This window comes from Atractosteus spatula, unplaced genomic scaffold (assembly GCF_055471065.1).
Source record: "Atractosteus spatula isolate fAtrSpa1 unplaced genomic scaffold, fAtrSpa1.hap1 Scaffold_58, whole genome shotgun sequence".
NCBI lineage: Eukaryota > Metazoa > Chordata > Actinopteri > Semionotiformes > Lepisosteidae > Atractosteus > Atractosteus spatula.
Window position 1 is genome coordinate 176,296 of NW_028296888.1, and position 16,959 is coordinate 193,254.

The window sequence follows — 16,959 nt, forward strand, 5'->3', positions numbered from 1 at the left end:
CGGCCTGCTGGCCGAGAGAGTCGAGGCGCGGGAAAGCGCACCGAGGGAGCACGGGAACGGGGAGGGGGAGAGAGAGACACAGAGGCACAGAGACACACGGATGGACGAGAGACGAGACCGGAGAGGAAGGAGCTCCGGTCCACCTCGCTTGCTTGCTAGCTACGTCTGTCTTTTCACCGCTGAGAGAAGGTAGTGCACCGTTCCCGGAGGCGCTGCAATACCGGGCCGATGCGTGGAGAGGACGGAGCAAGCTCCTGATCCAGCTCCCTGTTCCAAAAATCCGTTTAATATGTGGTCCCCCGATGGGGGACGTATCAGATATTAAACTGATAAGAACAGATACTACACTTGATCTTAGCCAAAAGGCCGAGAAGCGATACCCCCAAAGGCGCGGACCGACGCGCGGGCGTTCCGCTGGCGCACAGTGGCGCAGGCCGACTCTCCTCTGGAGCCCGGGACCCGCGCAGCTGCCGGCCTCCCTGCAGCCAGAGGCCTGCCGCCGGACTCTGCTCCCCCTCTCTCTTGCCTGCCTGCCTGCCTTCCTGCCAGTCCCGGGCGGGGGCCCTGCTCTTTGATCTTCTGTCAACGGCCCGACAACGACCGCAGCCGCGGGGGGCGCCAGCCGCCCGGCCTCCTTAGCTTAGGCCCCTCCCACCGGCAGCAGCTGTGCCCAACCAGCTGCAAGCGAAAGCGGACCGCCAGCACCTGCGGGCAGAGGCAAGGGGCAGCTCTCTCTCTCGGGAGGGACGGGGACGCGCGCGCACACACACACACGCCTGCCTGCCTGCCTGCCTGCGGAAAAAAAAGAAAGAAAAGGTGTATATACTAAGTTTTTTGGAGGGAAAACGCCCGGCTGTCGAAAGGGGCCCGCCTGCAAGGACGGGGACACACACACACACACACACACACACACACACACACACAAGCCACGCCTGCCTCCCAGGGAAAAGGAGGAAAAAACTAAGTTTTTTGGAGGGAAAACGCACGGGAGCCGAAAAGGGGGCCGGCCTGCTGGCCGAGAGAGTCGAGGCGCGGGAAAGCGCACCGAGGGAGCACGGGAACGGGGAGGGGGAGAGAGAGACACAGAGGCACAGAGACACACGGATGGACGAGAGACGAGACCGGAGAGGAAGGAGCTCCGGTCCACCTCGCTTGCTTGCTAGCTACGTCTGTCTTTTCACCGCTGAGAGAAGGTAGTGCACCGTTCCCGGAGGCGCTGCAATACCGGGCCGATGCGTGGAGAGGACGGAGCAAGCTCCTGATCCAGCTCCCTGTTCCAAAAATCCGTTTAATATGTGGTCCCCCGATGGGGGACGTATCAGATATTAAACTGATAAGAACAGATACTACACTTGATCTTAGCCAAAAGGCCGAGAAGCGATACCCCCAAAGGCGCGGACCGACGCGCGGGCGTTCCGCTGGCGCACAGTGGCGCAGGCCGACTCTCCTCTGGAGCCCGGGACCCGCGCAGCTGCCGGCCTCCCTGCAGCCAGAGGCCTGCCGCCGGACTCTGCTCCCCCTCTCTCTTGCCTGCCTGCCTGCCTTCCTGCCAGTCCCGGGCGGGGGCCCTGCTCTTTGATCTTCTGTCAACGGCCCGACAACGACCGCAGCCGCGGGGGGCGCCAGCCGCCCGGCCTCCTTAGCTTAGGCCCCTCCCACCGGCAGCAGCTGTGCCCAACCAGCTGCAAGCGAAAGCGGACCGCCAGCACCTGCGGGCAGAGGCAAGGGGCAGCTCTCTCTCTCGGGAGGGACGGGGACGCGCGCGCACACACACACACGCCTGCCTGCCTGCCTGCCTGCGGAAAAAAAAGAAAGAAAAGGTGTATATACTAAGTTTTTTGGAGGGAAAACGCCCGGCTGTCGAAAGGGGCCCGCCTGCAAGGACGGGGACACACACACACACACACACACACACACACACACACACACAAGCCACGCCTGCCTCCCAGGGAAAAGGAGGAAAAAACTAAGTTTTTTGGAGGGAAAACGCACGGGAGCCGAAAAGGGGGCCGGCCTGCTGGCCGAGAGAGTCGAGGCGCGGGAAAGCGCACCGAGGGAGCACGGGAACGGGGAGGGGGAGAGAGAGACACAGAGGCACAGAGACACACGGATGGACGAGAGACGAGACCGGAGAGGAAGGAGCTCCGGTCCACCTCGCTTGCTTGCTAGCTACGTCTGTCTTTTCACCGCTGAGAGAAGGTAGTGCACCGTTCCCGGAGGCGCTGCAATACCGGGCCGATGCGTGGAGAGGACGGAGCAAGCTCCTGATCCAGCTCCCTGTTCCAAAAATCCGTTTAATATGTGGTCCCCCGATGGGGGACGTATCAGATATTAAACTGATAAGAACAGATACTACACTTGATCTTAGCCAAAAGGCCGAGAAGCGATACCCCCAAAGGCGCGGACCGACGCGCGGGCGTTCCGCTGGCGCACAGTGGCGCAGGCCGACTCTCCTCTGGAGCCCGGGACCCGCGCAGCTGCCGGCCTCCCTGCAGCCAGAGGCCTGCCGCCGGACTCTGCTCCCCCTCTCTCTTGCCTGCCTGCCTGCCTTCCTGCCAGTCCCGGGCGGGGGCCCTGCTCTTTGATCTTCTGTCAACGGCCCGACAACGACCGCAGCCGCGGGGGGCGCCAGCCGCCCGGCCTCCTTAGCTTAGGCCCCTCCCACCGGCAGCAGCTGTGCCCAACCAGCTGCAAGCGAAAGCGGACCGCCAGCACCTGCGGGCAGAGGCAAGGGGCAGCTCTCTCTCTCGGGAGGGACGGGGACGCGCGCGCACACACACACACGCCTGCCTGCCTGCCTGCCTGCGGAAAAAAAAGAAAGAAAAGGTGTATATACTAAGTTTTTTGGAGGGAAAACGCCCGGCTGTCGAAAGGGGCCCGCCTGCAAGGACGGGGACACACACACACACACACACACACACACACACACACACAAGCCACGCCTGCCTCCCAGGGAAAAGGAGGAAAAAACTAAGTTTTTTGGAGGGAAAACGCACGGGAGCCGAAAAGGGGGCCGGCCTGCTGGCCGAGAGAGTCGAGGCGCGGGAAAGCGCACCGAGGGAGCACGGGAACGGGGAGGGGGAGAGAGAGACACAGAGGCACAGAGACACACGGATGGACGAGAGACGAGACCGGAGAGGAAGGAGCTCCGGTCCACCTCGCTTGCTTGCTAGCTACGTCTGTCTTTTCACCGCTGAGAGAAGGTAGTGCACCGTTCCCGGAGGCGCTGCAATACCGGGCCGATGCGTGGAGAGGACGGAGCAAGCTCCTGATCCAGCTCCCTGTTCCAAAAATCCGTTTAATATGTGGTCCCCCGATGGGGGACGTATCAGATATTAAACTGATAAGAACAGATACTACACTTGATCTTAGCCAAAAGGCCGAGAAGCGATACCCCCAAAGGCGCGGACCGACGCGCGGGCGTTCCGCTGGCGCACAGTGGCGCAGGCCGACTCTCCTCTGGAGCCCGGGACCCGCGCAGCTGCCGGCCTCCCTGCAGCCAGAGGCCTGCCGCCGGACTCTGCTCCCCCTCTCTCTTGCCTGCCTGCCTGCCTTCCTGCCAGTCCCGGGCGGGGGCCCTGCTCTTTGATCTTCTGTCAACGGCCCGACAACGACCGCAGCCGCGGGGGGCGCCAGCCGCCCGGCCTCCTTAGCTTAGGCCCCTCCCACCGGCAGCAGCTGTGCCCAACCAGCTGCAAGCGAAAGCGGACCGCCAGCACCTGCGGGCAGAGGCAAGGGGCAGCTCTCTCTCTCGGGAGGGACGGGGACGCGCGCGCACACACACACACGCCTGCCTGCCTGCCTGCCTGCGGAAAAAAAAGAAAGAAAAGGTGTATATACTAAGTTTTTTGGAGGGAAAACGCCCGGCTGTCGAAAGGGGCCCGCCTGCAAGGACGGGGACACACACACACACACACACACACACACACACACACAAGCCACGCCTGCCTCCCAGGGAAAAGGAGGAAAAAACTAAGTTTTTTGGAGGGAAAACGCACGGGAGCCGAAAAGGGGGCCGGCCTGCTGGCCGAGAGAGTCGAGGCGCGGGAAAGCGCACCGAGGGAGCACGGGAACGGGGAGGGGGAGAGAGAGACACAGAGGCACAGAGACACACGGATGGACGAGAGACGAGACCGGAGAGGAAGGAGCTCCGGTCCACCTCGCTTGCTTGCTAGCTACGTCTGTCTTTTCACCGCTGAGAGAAGGTAGTGCACCGTTCCCGGAGGCGCTGCAATACCGGGCCGATGCGTGGAGAGGACGGAGCAAGCTCCTGATCCAGCTCCCTGTTCCAAAAATCCGTTTAATATGTGGTCCCCCGATGGGGGACGTATCAGATATTAAACTGATAAGAACAGATACTACACTTGATCTTAGCCAAAAGGCCGAGAAGCGATACCCCCAAAGGCGCGGACCGACGCGCGGGCGTTCCGCTGGCGCACAGTGGCGCAGGCCGACTCTCCTCTGGAGCCCGGGACCCGCGCAGCTGCCGGCCTCCCTGCAGCCAGAGGCCTGCCGCCGGACTCTGCTCCCCCTCTCTCTTGCCTGCCTGCCTGCCTTCCTGCCAGTCCCGGGCGGGGGCCCTGCTCTTTGATCTTCTGTCAACGGCCCGACAACGACCGCAGCCGCGGGGGGCGCCAGCCGCCCGGCCTCCTTAGCTTAGGCCCCTCCCACCGGCAGCAGCTGTGCCCAACCAGCTGCAAGCGAAAGCGGACCGCCAGCACCTGCGGGCAGAGGCAAGGGGCAGCTCTCTCTCTCGGGAGGGACGGGGACGCGCGCGCACACACACACACGCCTGCCTGCCTGCCTGCCTGCGGAAAAAAAAGAAAGAAAAGGTGTATATACTAAGTTTTTTGGAGGGAAAACGCCCGGCTGTCGAAAGGGGCCCGCCTGCAAGGACGGGGACACACACACACACACACACACACACACACACAAGCCACGCCTGCCTCCCAGGGAAAAGGAGGAAAAAACTAAGTTTTTTGGAGGGAAAACGCACGGGAGCCGAAAAGGGGGCCGGCCTGCTGGCCGAGAGAGTCGAGGCGCGGGAAAGCGCACCGAGGGAGCACGGGAACGGGGAGGGGGAGAGAGAGACACAGAGGCACAGAGACACACGGATGGACGAGAGACGAGACCGGAGAGGAAGGAGCTCCGGTCCACCTCGCTTGCTTGCTAGCTACGTCTGTCTTTTCACCGCTGAGAGAAGGTAGTGCACCGTTCCCGGAGGCGCTGCAATACCGGGCCGATGCGTGGAGAGGACGGAGCAAGCTCCTGATCCAGCTCCCTGTTCCAAAAATCCGTTTAATATGTGGTCCCCCGATGGGGGACGTATCAGATATTAAACTGATAAGAACAGATACTACACTTGATCTTAGCCAAAAGGCCGAGAAGCGATACCCCCAAAGGCGCGGACCGACGCGCGGGCGTTCCGCTGGCGCACAGTGGCGCAGGCCGACTCTCCTCTGGAGCCCGGGACCCGCGCAGCTGCCGGCCTCCCTGCAGCCAGAGGCCTGCCGCCGGACTCTGCTCCCCCTCTCTCTTGCCTGCCTGCCTGCCTTCCTGCCAGTCCCGGGCGGGGGCCCTGCTCTTTGATCTTCTGTCAACGGCCCGACAACGACCGCAGCCGCGGGGGGCGCCAGCCGCCCGGCCTCCTTAGCTTAGGCCCCTCCCACCGGCAGCAGCTGTGCCCAACCAGCTGCAAGCGAAAGCGGACCGCCAGCACCTGCGGGCAGAGGCAAGGGGCAGCTCTCTCTCTCGGGAGGGACGGGGACGCGCGCGCACACACACACACGCCTGCCTGCCTGCCTGCCTGCGGAAAAAAAAGAAAGAAAAGGTGTATATACTAAGTTTTTTGGAGGGAAAACGCCCGGCTGTCGAAAGGGGCCCGCCTGCAAGGACGGGGACACACACACACACACACACACACACACACACACACACAGCCACGCCTGCCTCCCAGGGAAAAGGAGGAAAAAACTAAGTTTTTTGGAGGGAAAACGCACGGGAGCCGAAAAGGGGGCCGGCCTGCTGGCCGAGAGAGTCGAGGCGCGGGAAAGCGCACCGAGGGAGCACGGGAACGGGGAGGGGGAGAGAGAGACACAGAGGCACAGAGACACACGGATGGACGAGAGACGAGACCGGAGAGGAAGGAGCTCCGGTCCACCTCGCTTGCTTGCTAGCTACGTCTGTCTTTTCACCGCTGAGAGAAGGTAGTGCACCGTTCCCGGAGGCGCTGCAATACCGGGCCGATGCGTGGAGAGGACGGAGCAAGCTCCTGATCCAGCTCCCTGTTCCAAAAATCCGTTTAATATGTGGTCCCCCGATGGGGGACGTATCAGATATTAAACTGATAAGAACAGATACTACACTTGATCTTAGCCAAAAGGCCGAGAAGCGATACCCCCAAAGGCGCGGACCGACGCGCGGGCGTTCCGCTGGCGCACAGTGGCGCAGGCCGACTCTCCTCTGGAGCCCGGGACCCGCGCAGCTGCCGGCCTCCCTGCAGCCAGAGGCCTGCCGCCGGACTCTGCTCCCCCTCTCTCTTGCCTGCCTGCCTGCCTTCCTGCCAGTCCCGGGCGGGGGCCCTGCTCTTTGATCTTCTGTCAACGGCCCGACAACGACCGCAGCCGCGGGGGGCGCCAGCCGCCCGGCCTCCTTAGCTTAGGCCCCTCCCACCGGCAGCAGCTGTGCCCAACCAGCTGCAAGCGAAAGCGGACCGCCAGCACCTGCGGGCAGAGGCAAGGGGCAGCTCTCTCTCTCGGGAGGGACGGGGACGCGCGCGCACACACACACACGCCTGCCTGCCTGCCTGCCTGCGGAAAAAAAAGAAAGAAAAGGTGTATATACTAAGTTTTTTGGAGGGAAAACGCCCGGCTGTCGAAAGGGGCCCGCCTGCAAGGACGGGGACACACACACACACACACACACACACACACACACACACAAGCCACGCCTGCCTCCCAGGGAAAAGGAGGAAAAAACTAAGTTTTTTGGAGGGAAAACGCACGGGAGCCGAAAAGGGGGCCGGCCTGCTGGCCGAGAGAGTCGAGGCGCGGGAAAGCGCACCGAGGGAGCACGGGAACGGGGAGGGGGAGAGAGAGACACAGAGGCACAGAGACACACGGATGGACGAGAGACGAGACCGGAGAGGAAGGAGCTCCGGTCCACCTCGCTTGCTTGCTAGCTACGTCTGTCTTTTCACCGCTGAGAGAAGGTAGTGCACCGTTCCCGGAGGCGCTGCAATACCGGGCCGATGCGTGGAGAGGACGGAGCAAGCTCCTGATCCAGCTCCCTGTTCCAAAAATCCGTTTAATATGTGGTCCCCCGATGGGGGACGTATCAGATATTAAACTGATAAGAACAGATACTACACTTGATCTTAGCCAAAAGGCCGAGAAGCGATACCCCCAAAGGCGCGGACCGACGCGCGGGCGTTCCGCTGGCGCACAGTGGCGCAGGCCGACTCTCCTCTGGAGCCCGGGACCCGCGCAGCTGCCGGCCTCCCTGCAGCCAGAGGCCTGCCGCCGGACTCTGCTCCCCCTCTCTCTTGCCTGCCTGCCTGCCTTCCTGCCAGTCCCGGGCGGGGGCCCTGCTCTTTGATCTTCTGTCAACGGCCCGACAACGACCGCAGCCGCGGGGGGCGCCAGCCGCCCGGCCTCCTTAGCTTAGGCCCCTCCCACCGGCAGCAGCTGTGCCCAACCAGCTGCAAGCGAAAGCGGACCGCCAGCACCTGCGGGCAGAGGCAAGGGGCAGCTCTCTCTCTCGGGAGGGACGGGGACGCGCGCGCACACACACACACGCCTGCCTGCCTGCCTGCCTGCGGAAAAAAAAGAAAGAAAAGGTGTATATACTAAGTTTTTTGGAGGGAAAACGCCCGGCTGTCGAAAGGGGCCCGCCTGCAAGGACGGGGACACACACACACACACACACACACACACAAGCCACGCCTGCCTCCCAGGGAAAAGGAGGAAAAAACTAAGTTTTTTGGAGGGAAAACGCACGGGAGCCGAAAAGGGGGCCGGCCTGCTGGCCGAGAGAGTCGAGGCGCGGGAAAGCGCACCGAGGGAGCACGGGAACGGGGAGGGGGAGAGAGAGACACAGAGGCACAGAGACACACGGATGGACGAGAGACGAGACCGGAGAGGAAGGAGCTCCGGTCCACCTCGCTTGCTTGCTAGCTACGTCTGTCTTTTCACCGCTGAGAGAAGGTAGTGCACCGTTCCCGGAGGCGCTGCAATACCGGGCCGATGCGTGGAGAGGACGGAGCAAGCTCCTGATCCAGCTCCCTGTTCCAAAAATCCGTTTAATATGTGGTCCCCCGATGGGGGACGTATCAGATATTAAACTGATAAGAACAGATACTACACTTGATCTTAGCCAAAAGGCCGAGAAGCGATACCCCCAAAGGCGCGGACCGACGCGCGGGCGTTCCGCTGGCGCACAGTGGCGCAGGCCGACTCTCCTCTGGAGCCCGGGACCCGCGCAGCTGCCGGCCTCCCTGCAGCCAGAGGCCTGCCGCCGGACTCTGCTCCCCCTCTCTCTTGCCTGCCTGCCTGCCTTCCTGCCAGTCCCGGGCGGGGGCCCTGCTCTTTGATCTTCTGTCAACGGCCCGACAACGACCGCAGCCGCGGGGGGCGCCAGCCGCCCGGCCTCCTTAGCTTAGGCCCCTCCCACCGGCAGCAGCTGTGCCCAACCAGCTGCAAGCGAAAGCGGACCGCCAGCACCTGCGGGCAGAGGCAAGGGGCAGCTCTCTCTCTCGGGAGGGACGGGGACGCGCGCGCACACACACACACGCCTGCCTGCCTGCCTGCCTGCGGAAAAAAAAGAAAGAAAAGGTGTATATACTAAGTTTTTTGGAGGGAAAACGCCCGGCTGTCGAAAGGGGCCCGCCTGCAAGGACGGGGACACACACACACACACACACACACACACACACACACACAAGCCACGCCTGCCTCCCAGGGAAAAGGAGGAAAAAACTAAGTTTTTTGGAGGGAAAACGCACGGGAGCCGAAAAGGGGGCCGGCCTGCTGGCCGAGAGAGTCGAGGCGCGGGAAAGCGCACCGAGGGAGCACGGGAACGGGGAGGGGGAGAGAGAGACACAGAGGCACAGAGACACACGGATGGACGAGAGACGAGACCGGAGAGGAAGGAGCTCCGGTCCACCTCGCTTGCTTGCTAGCTACGTCTGTCTTTTCACCGCTGAGAGAAGGTAGTGCACCGTTCCCGGAGGCGCTGCAATACCGGGCCGATGCGTGGAGAGGACGGAGCAAGCTCCTGATCCAGCTCCCTGTTCCAAAAATCCGTTTAATATGTGGTCCCCCGATGGGGGACGTATCAGATATTAAACTGATAAGAACAGATACTACACTTGATCTTAGCCAAAAGGCCGAGAAGCGATACCCCCAAAGGCGCGGACCGACGCAGTCCCACACCAACACCCCCCTAATGTCCCGTGCACAAATCCTTCCAGCGCTCTTTTGCTGCCGCAAACCCCCATCTGTGAATGTCCCACTGGACCCTCCTGGCCACCTCCTCCTTCACCCTCCGCAGGATCCCAAAAGCAGGCTTCTCCACGCCGTGCTTCACCAGGTCTGTCCGGGCATCCCAGATGAAGGCCTTGACCAGGCTGACCAGTAGCCACAGCAGGAACTTCCGGTTCCGGCCCCGGATGCCGGCGATCCCTTTCAGGACGGACGCTTGCGTGATGGGGGAATCGGGGCTTACCTGTGCAAAGAGGGTCCCGCACGATCTCCACACCCTCTGGGCGAAGGCACACTCCCAGAAGACGTGACCCACCGTCTCTTCGCCCGCGCAGCCGTGTCGCGGGCACAGGCTCTGTCTGGAGAGCCCGTGCGCATGCATGACGGCCCTGACCGTCAGCCGACCCCACACGCAGAGCCAGTTCAGGTCCTTCAGCTTGTTATCCAGCCCCTCCGGCTGGACCCGCTGCCAGATGATCCGGGACACACCCGGGATCGCCGGCCGTTCTTCCGCCTTCACCATCCTGTACATGGTCCTGTGATTCAAACAGTTCGTCCCTTCCTTGATCCCCGGGTGTGCCCGCAGCCACCGCACTGCGTGGCGGTAGTGCAGCGGGAGCCGCTCTGCTTTGGGGGTCGTGTTGGTCCAGACCGTCAGGTGCCGCATGCTCGCCGCCAGCCAGAGACTGACAAACCGGCTGCACAGGTGGGCCGGGTTGTCGTGCAGGACCGTGCACAGGCTCGCTATGAAGGCGCAGTCCAACTTCGCCGGGAAGTCCAAGATCCCCCGACCCCCATCGGCCAGGGGTCTGTACATATCACACCTCTTCACCCGTTCGTAGGTGTGACCCCAGACGAAGTTGAAGATGCTCCTCACCAGATCTCTCCGCTTCCGGACCGGCAGGGGGTACACTACCGCCAGGTGGAGAAGCAGAGGCAGGACTTCCGCCTTCAGTACCAGCGCCTTCCCGATCCAGGTTAGCGATCGTTGCTGCCACAGGCCTAGCTTCCGGTTGACTTTCCGGAACCCGGCCTCCCAGTTGACACCTCCAGGATCTGTGGAGTGAAAGCTCACCCCCAGGATCTTCAGCGGCCCAGTCGTCCGTGACAGACCGCCAAAGTCCCGCGGCTCGCTCGGCCAGGTCCCGAAGACCTTCACTAAGCTCTTGGCCCTGTTCAGTCGGGCGCCGGTACCTCTTGAGAAATCCTCGACAATGCTGAGCGCCCTCCCCAGGCCGCCTTCAGAGCCCAGGAAGAGCGTGACGTCGTCTGCATATGCCGCGATCTTCGCCATCTGCCCTCCTCCACCTGGCACCAGGATCCCATCCACTCCCGGATCCCTCCTGAGCTGGTCCAGGAGGATCTCTAGGAAAAGCACATACAGCAGGGGCGAGAGAGGACAGCCCTGTCGCACACCACACCGCACTGGAATATGCCCGCCCAACGCTCCGTTGACGCATACCCGGGATGCCACCCCGTTGTACAAGGTCCGGACCCACCTGACAAACCCGTCCGGCAGACCCTTCCTCTCCAGGAGTGCCCACAGAATCTCGTGATGGACCCGGTCAAAGGCCTTGGTCTGGTCGAGGCTCACCAGCAGGAGCGGCAGGCCTCTATCTTCCACCCACGCGATGACGTCGCGGATCAGCTGCAGGGTCCAGCTGATCTTGCGGCCTGCCACACCACACGTCTGGTCAGCCTGCACCAAGGCCGGCATCACTGTTCTCAGGCGACCGCCCAGCACCCTGGCCAAGATCTTATAGTCAGTGCACAGGAGCTGGATTGGCCGCCAATTCCCCAGGTCTGCCTTGTCACCTCCCTTATGGACGAGGGAGATGACACCGATCTTCATGGTGGCACCGAGCCCATCACGATCCAGCACCTCGTTGAATACCTGCACCAAGAGCGGCTCCAGCTGGTCAAAAAAGGTGAGGTAAAACTCGGTCGGTAGACCGTCTATGCCAGGGACAGTGCCCTTCTTCATCCCCATCAGGGCAGATCGGATCTCTGCCCCTGACACTGCCCCGCCCAGAGCAGCGGGGTCGTCTACCGCCGGCTCCACTCCGTCCAGGAGCCTGCTCCTGATACCGGCGTCGGTCTCCTTCTCAGCAAACAGGGTGCTGTAATATTCTGTGGCACACTCCAACATCCCGGGTATGGAAGTGGCTACAGACCCGTCCGTCCTCCGAACGCCGTCAAAGAAGCCTCGCTCTTGTTGCCTCCTCACGGCGCCGAAGAACTGGGACGAGCAGCTTTCGTCATTCTCCCTCCAGACTCCACGGAGCCTGAAAAGAAAGTCCTTAGCCCACTGCAGCCACTTACCCCTAAGCAGGCTCTTGATGTGGGCGATCTTCTCCCCCTCGTAAGCGCCCCCTTGGTTCAGCTGCGCATACAGTGCCTCGAGCTCCTCCTGGAGCTTGGTGCACTGGCGGTCCTCCAAACTGCGGCGGATCCTGCAGTACTTCTTCGTCACCACCGCGATGGTGCGCTTGCAGGACTCCCACCAGTGCACCGCCGAACTGAAGGCGTCCCTCCTCTCCGCACATGCCCTCAGCACTGTAGCGATCTTCCTCTGGTATCTCGCCTCCTGCAGGACTTGCCTGTTCAGCTTCCAGTATCCGGCCTGGAAACGAGGGTCCTCAACACCAAAGGAAGCCGTCAGCATGTGATGGTCGGAAAACCAAGTAGGGGTCGCTTGCCTGCTTAGGGTCGTCCAGTTCGCCGAAGTGAAGACATAATCCAGCCGCCTGAAGGTCCCCCTTCCGTTGTCCCAGGTGTGATGTGCGACATTCTGAAATCCGTCCCGCAGGCCAAAATCTGCAATCAGAGACCGTAACCCATGGGCACCCTCACCTTGTGAGTCCCCCAGGTCGATGTTAAAATCCCCGCCGATGATCAGCTCTCTGTTTGTGTACAGCAGGGGCTCCAGATCTTTCAGGAAGGAGCCCTGCTGCCGCCGGTCCGCCGGGACATACACACCGATCAGCCGGGTCCGCACCCCGTGCCGGGTCCCGTCGACCACCAGCAGGCGCCCGGGGACCACAGAGCTGACCACCTGTGCCGCAAACCCTGGGGAACCACACAGGATGCCCACGCCAGAGGAGTTCACCCCCCCAACGCTCCACCACGAGGGCCCCTTTGTCCACTCCTTCTGGTAAGCGAGCACATCGTCGTGGTCTTTCAGATGGGTCTCCTGCAAAAAGCAAATATCCAAAAGCCTTTGGGACAAATATCGGAAAACTCCAGCTCGTTTCTCCCGGTTCCGCAGACCCCTCACATTAGCCGTGGCCACTGTGAAGGTCATGGCTGCTCCGGGGGGCTGTCACTCTCCATACCGTCGCTGGAGCTAGAGCTGGGTGGATGCTCTGCCCCTGCTGCACTGACCGAACTGTCGGTGTCTGTCCCCTCGATGTAGGTGACCGAAGGGACTGGGCTCACGCCCACCTCCATGTCAGAGACGGGGTCGGGCCCGGGATCGAGAACAAATCCGGGGCTGAGACCGAGGCCGGGGTCGGGGCCCCGGTCAGGGTGGGGGTCGGGGTCGGGGTCGGGGGGAGGGGGGTCGGGAGAGGGGTTGGGGCTGGAGCCCGGGTCAGGGTCAGGCCGGCGCGAGTACTCGCGGTCCGGGGTGTCGACCTGGCACGTCACCACAGGGCTCCCCTCACCTGAAAGGCACTGCGCCACAGAGAAGGGGCCCCGTGCCACGACTCTGTCTCCCTGCCCAGGGGGGAGGGAGCCTGCGGTGTCCCCCAGCTCCTGGCCGTCCTGCGTTGACGCTGGCGCTGCCCCCTCCTCCATCTCCTCCTGGTCTGCCATCGCCTCCCGGTCTGCCATCACCTCCTGCTCTGGCGCCGTCACCAGAGCTGCTACCGTCTCCGGGACGAGCTCCGCCTCCCCGTAGTACTCCCTGGATGTCTTCTTCTTCTTGTCGCCCGTCTCCATCTGTCCCTTGCCAGCCTGCGACCGCTTCCTAGGCTTCTTCCTCAACACGGGCATGTGGTGCATCTCCTCCTCCTCCTCACCTGCCCCCCGCGCTGCGGTTGGTCCTGCGTCTGCTCGGGCGGGGGGGGCCTTCACCACATCCGCCCAGCTCCCGACCACCCCGTCTTCGGCCCGAGATGGTCCCTCCTGCGGGTCGTCGCCGTCCTCCTCATGCTGCCTCCCCTTCCCCTTCCCCTTCCCCTTCCGTCTCGGCCGCACCACCACCGTCCATCCGGCATCCTTCCCGGCTCCCCCAGGGACCGCTCCACCACCATCCTGATGTTCGTCCTCGGTGTCCCCAGCCTCACTGCCTTCCGACTCCGTTTCTCCCACCGCCAGGCCGGATCCGTCATGGACAGCTCTGGCATACTCGGCGTTCCTAAGGAGGCAGTTGCGATACAAATGTCCAGTGTTGCCACACAAGGAACACTCTTTAACGGGACAATTCCGGGCCTGATGACCCCGCCGGTGGCACTTCCCACACTCCGCCGCGTTGCACTCGGCCTCCCGGTGCCCGGACTCCCGACACTTCCGACAGAACGGCGGCTGATTCCCGTAGAACAAGTACCCCCTACCTGGACCAATGGCGAAAGTGGCAGGCGGGTGGGCGAAACCGTCCTTACTTCTGTCGTCTGGCCTCAGCTCAACGTGATACTGCCTCTTCCCGGTCCAGACCTTGTAGGGGTCCATGATGATACGAGGGGGGTCCAACACGTCGACGTAACGACGGAGGAAGGTCGTGACGTCACTATCGGGAACAAAGGGGTCAAACATGTGCAGAATCACTGACCTTTCATTGTTGCTCTGGAGCCCCAGACACACGTAATTCTCCAGCCTGCCACTTTCCTTAGCCTTCATGATCTTCTCGGAAGCGCCACGATGTCCTTTCTCCTCCACGAACGAGAGATCCATATAGCGCTGCGCCCGATTCCCCTGCAAGCACTTGATATCCGCCACGTCCAAACCCAGGATCCCAAAAAGGATCTCCTCTTCGAAGACGTCCCTCCCCGGCATCTCTCCATCCGGCTTCCAGATGAAGCGGATGGTCTTCCGGATCTTGGGACCCTCCTCAGCCGTCCTCGCCGCCCCGGGATCCGCAGCCATCGTTCCGCAGCCTTTGCGGCTGCCGAAGCAGCCTTCTCACCAAAACCGAAGTCTTCTGGTGTCCAAGCGTCCAATCCAGGAAACGAAAATCCGAAGCGCAGTCCAGGCCAATCCAAAGTCCAAATCCGGCAAATCCAGCAGCGTAGTCTCCTCCAGGCGGTGTCCTCTCCGGTCTTCTCTCCCCGGTCTTTTGGTGTTACCTCAGCCGCGGGCCTGCCACGTACTAAGGATCGCAGCCAAAAGGCCGAGAAGCGATACCCCCAAAGGCGCGGACCGACGCGCGGGCGTTCCGCTGGCGCACAGTGGCGCAGGCCGACTCTCCTCTGGAGCCCGGGACCCGCGCAGCTGCCGGCCTCCCTGCAGCCAGAGGCCTGCCGCCGGACTCTGCTCCCCCTCTCTCTTGCCTGCCTGCCTGCCTTCCTGCCAGTCCCGGGCGGGGGCCCTGCTCTTTGATCTTCTGTCAACGGCCCGACAACGACCGCAGCCGCGGGGGGCGCCAGCCGCCCGGCCTCCTTAGCTTAGGCCCCTCCCACCGGCAGCAGCTGTGCCCAACCAGCTGCAAGCGAAAGCGGACCGCCAGCACCTGCGGGCAGAGGCAAGGGGCAGCTCTCTCTCTCGGGAGGGACGGGGACGCGCGCGCACACACACACACGCCTGCCTGCCTGCCTGCCTGCGGAAAAAAAAGAAAGAAAAGGTGTATATACTAAGTTTTTTGGAGGGAAAACGCCCGGCTGTCGAAAGGGGCCCGCCTGCAAGGACGGGGACACACACACACACACACACACACACACACACAAGCCACGCCTGCCTCCCAGGGAAAAGGAGGAAAAAACTAAGTTTTTTGGAGGGAAAACGCACGGGAGCCGAAAAGGGGGCCGGCCTGCTGGCCGAGAGAGTCGAGGCGCGGGAAAGCGCACCGAGGGAGCACGGGAACGGGGAGGGGGAGAGAGAGACACAGAGGCACAGAGACACACGGATGGACGAGAGACGAGACCGGAGAGGAAGGAGCTCCGGTCCACCTCGCTTGCTTGCTAGCTACGTCTGTCTTTTCACCGCTGAGAGAAGGTAGTGCACCGTTCCCGGAGGCGCTGCAATACCGGGCCGATGCGTGGAGAGGACGGAGCAAGCTCCTGATCCAGCTCCCTGTTCCAAAAATCCGTTTAATATGTGGTCCCCCGATGGGGGACGTATCAGATATTAAACTGATAAGAACAGATACTACACTTGATCTTAGCCAAAAGGCCGAGAAGCGATACCCCCAAAGGCGCGGACCGACGCGCGGGCGTTCCGCTGGCGCACAGTGGCGCAGGCCGACTCTCCTCTGGAGCCCGGGACCCGCGCAGCTGCCGGCCTCCCTGCAGCCAGAGGCCTGCCGCCGGACTCTGCTCCCCCTCTCTCTTGCCTGCCTGCCTGCCTTCCTGCCAGTCCCGGGCGGGGGCCCTGCTCTTTGATCTTCTGTCAACGGCCCGACAACGACCGCAGCCGCGGGGGGCGCCAGCCGCCCGGCCTCCTTAGCTTAGGCCCCTCCCACCGGCAGCAGCTGTGCCCAACCAGCTGCAAGCGAAAGCGGACCGCCAGCACCTGCGGGCAGAGGCAAGGGGCAGCTCTCTCTCTCGGGAGGGACGGGGACGCGCGCGCACACACACACGCCTGCCTGCCTGCCTGCCTGCCTGCGGAAAAAAAAGAAAGAAAAGGTGTATATACTAAGTTTTTTGGAGGGAAAACGCCCGGCTGTCGAAAGGGGCCCGCCTGCAAGGACGGGGACACACACACACACACACACACACACACACACACAAGCCACGCCTGCCTCCCAGGGAAAAGGAGGAAAAAACTAAGTTTTTTGGAGGGAAAACGCACGGGAGCCGAAAAGGGGGCCGGCCTGCTGGCCGAGAGAGTCGAGGCGCGGGAAAGCGCACCGAGGGAGCACGGGAACGGGGAGGGGGAGAGAGAGACACAGAGGCACAGAGACACACGGATGGACGAGAGACGAGACCGGAGAGGAAGGAGCTCCGGTCCACCTCGCTTGCTTGCTAGCTACGTCTGTCTTTTCACCGCTGAGAGAAGGTAGTGCACCGTTCCCGGAGGCGCTGCAATACCGGGCCGATGCGTGGAGAGGACGGAGCAAGCTCCTGATCCAGCTCCCTGTTCCAAAAATCCGTTTAATATGTGGTCCCCCGATGGGGGACGTATCAGATATTAAACTGATAAGAACAGATACTACACTTGATCTTAGCCAAAAGGCCGAGAAGCGATACCCCCAAAGGCGCGGACCGACGCGCGGGCGTTCCGCTGGCGCACAGTGGCGCAGGCCGACTCTCCTCTGGAGCCCGGGACCCGCGCAGCTGCCGGCCTCCCTGCAGCCAGAGGCCTGCCGCCGGACTCTGCTCCCCCT

At 62.5% G+C, this 16,959-nt stretch overlaps 12 non-coding genes across 12 annotated transcripts; all 12 read right to left on the reverse strand.

Moving 5' to 3' along the window:
• Positions 1 to 187: 187 nt before the first annotated feature.
• LOC148806123 (U2 spliceosomal RNA) lies at positions 188 to 378 on the reverse strand. The gene has a single exon (XR_016089757.1). It is a non-coding gene; the product is annotated as a U2 spliceosomal RNA (small nuclear RNA).
• Positions 379 to 1,191: 813 nt separating this feature from the next.
• On the reverse strand, positions 1,192 to 1,382 carry LOC148806124 (U2 spliceosomal RNA). Its single transcript, XR_016089758.1, has one exon. It is a non-coding gene; the product is annotated as a U2 spliceosomal RNA (small nuclear RNA).
• An 815-nt stretch (positions 1,383 to 2,197) lies between these two features.
• On the reverse strand, positions 2,198 to 2,388 carry LOC148806125 (U2 spliceosomal RNA). Its single transcript, XR_016089759.1, has one exon. It is a non-coding gene; the product is annotated as a U2 spliceosomal RNA (small nuclear RNA).
• Positions 2,389 to 3,201: 813 nt separating this feature from the next.
• Positions 3,202 to 3,392, reverse strand: LOC148806126 (U2 spliceosomal RNA). Its single transcript, XR_016089760.1, has one exon. It is a non-coding gene; the product is annotated as a U2 spliceosomal RNA (small nuclear RNA).
• Positions 3,393 to 4,203: 811 nt separating this feature from the next.
• Positions 4,204 to 4,394, reverse strand: LOC148806127 (U2 spliceosomal RNA). Its single transcript, XR_016089761.1, has one exon. It is a non-coding gene; the product is annotated as a U2 spliceosomal RNA (small nuclear RNA).
• An 807-nt stretch (positions 4,395 to 5,201) lies between these two features.
• Positions 5,202 to 5,392, reverse strand: LOC148806128 (U2 spliceosomal RNA). The gene has a single exon (XR_016089762.1). It is a non-coding gene; the product is annotated as a U2 spliceosomal RNA (small nuclear RNA).
• An 812-nt stretch (positions 5,393 to 6,204) lies between these two features.
• On the reverse strand, positions 6,205 to 6,395 carry LOC148806129 (U2 spliceosomal RNA). The gene has a single exon (XR_016089763.1). It is a non-coding gene; the product is annotated as a U2 spliceosomal RNA (small nuclear RNA).
• An 813-nt stretch (positions 6,396 to 7,208) lies between these two features.
• LOC148806130 (U2 spliceosomal RNA) lies at positions 7,209 to 7,399 on the reverse strand. Its single transcript, XR_016089764.1, has one exon. It is a non-coding gene; the product is annotated as a U2 spliceosomal RNA (small nuclear RNA).
• Positions 7,400 to 8,202: 803 nt separating this feature from the next.
• LOC148806131 (U2 spliceosomal RNA) lies at positions 8,203 to 8,393 on the reverse strand. Its single transcript, XR_016089765.1, has one exon. It is a non-coding gene; the product is annotated as a U2 spliceosomal RNA (small nuclear RNA).
• An 813-nt stretch (positions 8,394 to 9,206) lies between these two features.
• LOC148806132 (U2 spliceosomal RNA) lies at positions 9,207 to 9,397 on the reverse strand. The gene has a single exon (XR_016089767.1). It is a non-coding gene; the product is annotated as a U2 spliceosomal RNA (small nuclear RNA).
• A 6,230-nt stretch (positions 9,398 to 15,627) lies between these two features.
• LOC148806133 (U2 spliceosomal RNA) lies at positions 15,628 to 15,818 on the reverse strand. Its single transcript, XR_016089768.1, has one exon. It is a non-coding gene; the product is annotated as a U2 spliceosomal RNA (small nuclear RNA).
• Positions 15,819 to 16,629: 811 nt separating this feature from the next.
• On the reverse strand, positions 16,630 to 16,820 carry LOC148806134 (U2 spliceosomal RNA). The gene has a single exon (XR_016089769.1). It is a non-coding gene; the product is annotated as a U2 spliceosomal RNA (small nuclear RNA).
• Positions 16,821 to 16,959: the final 139 nt, after the last annotated feature.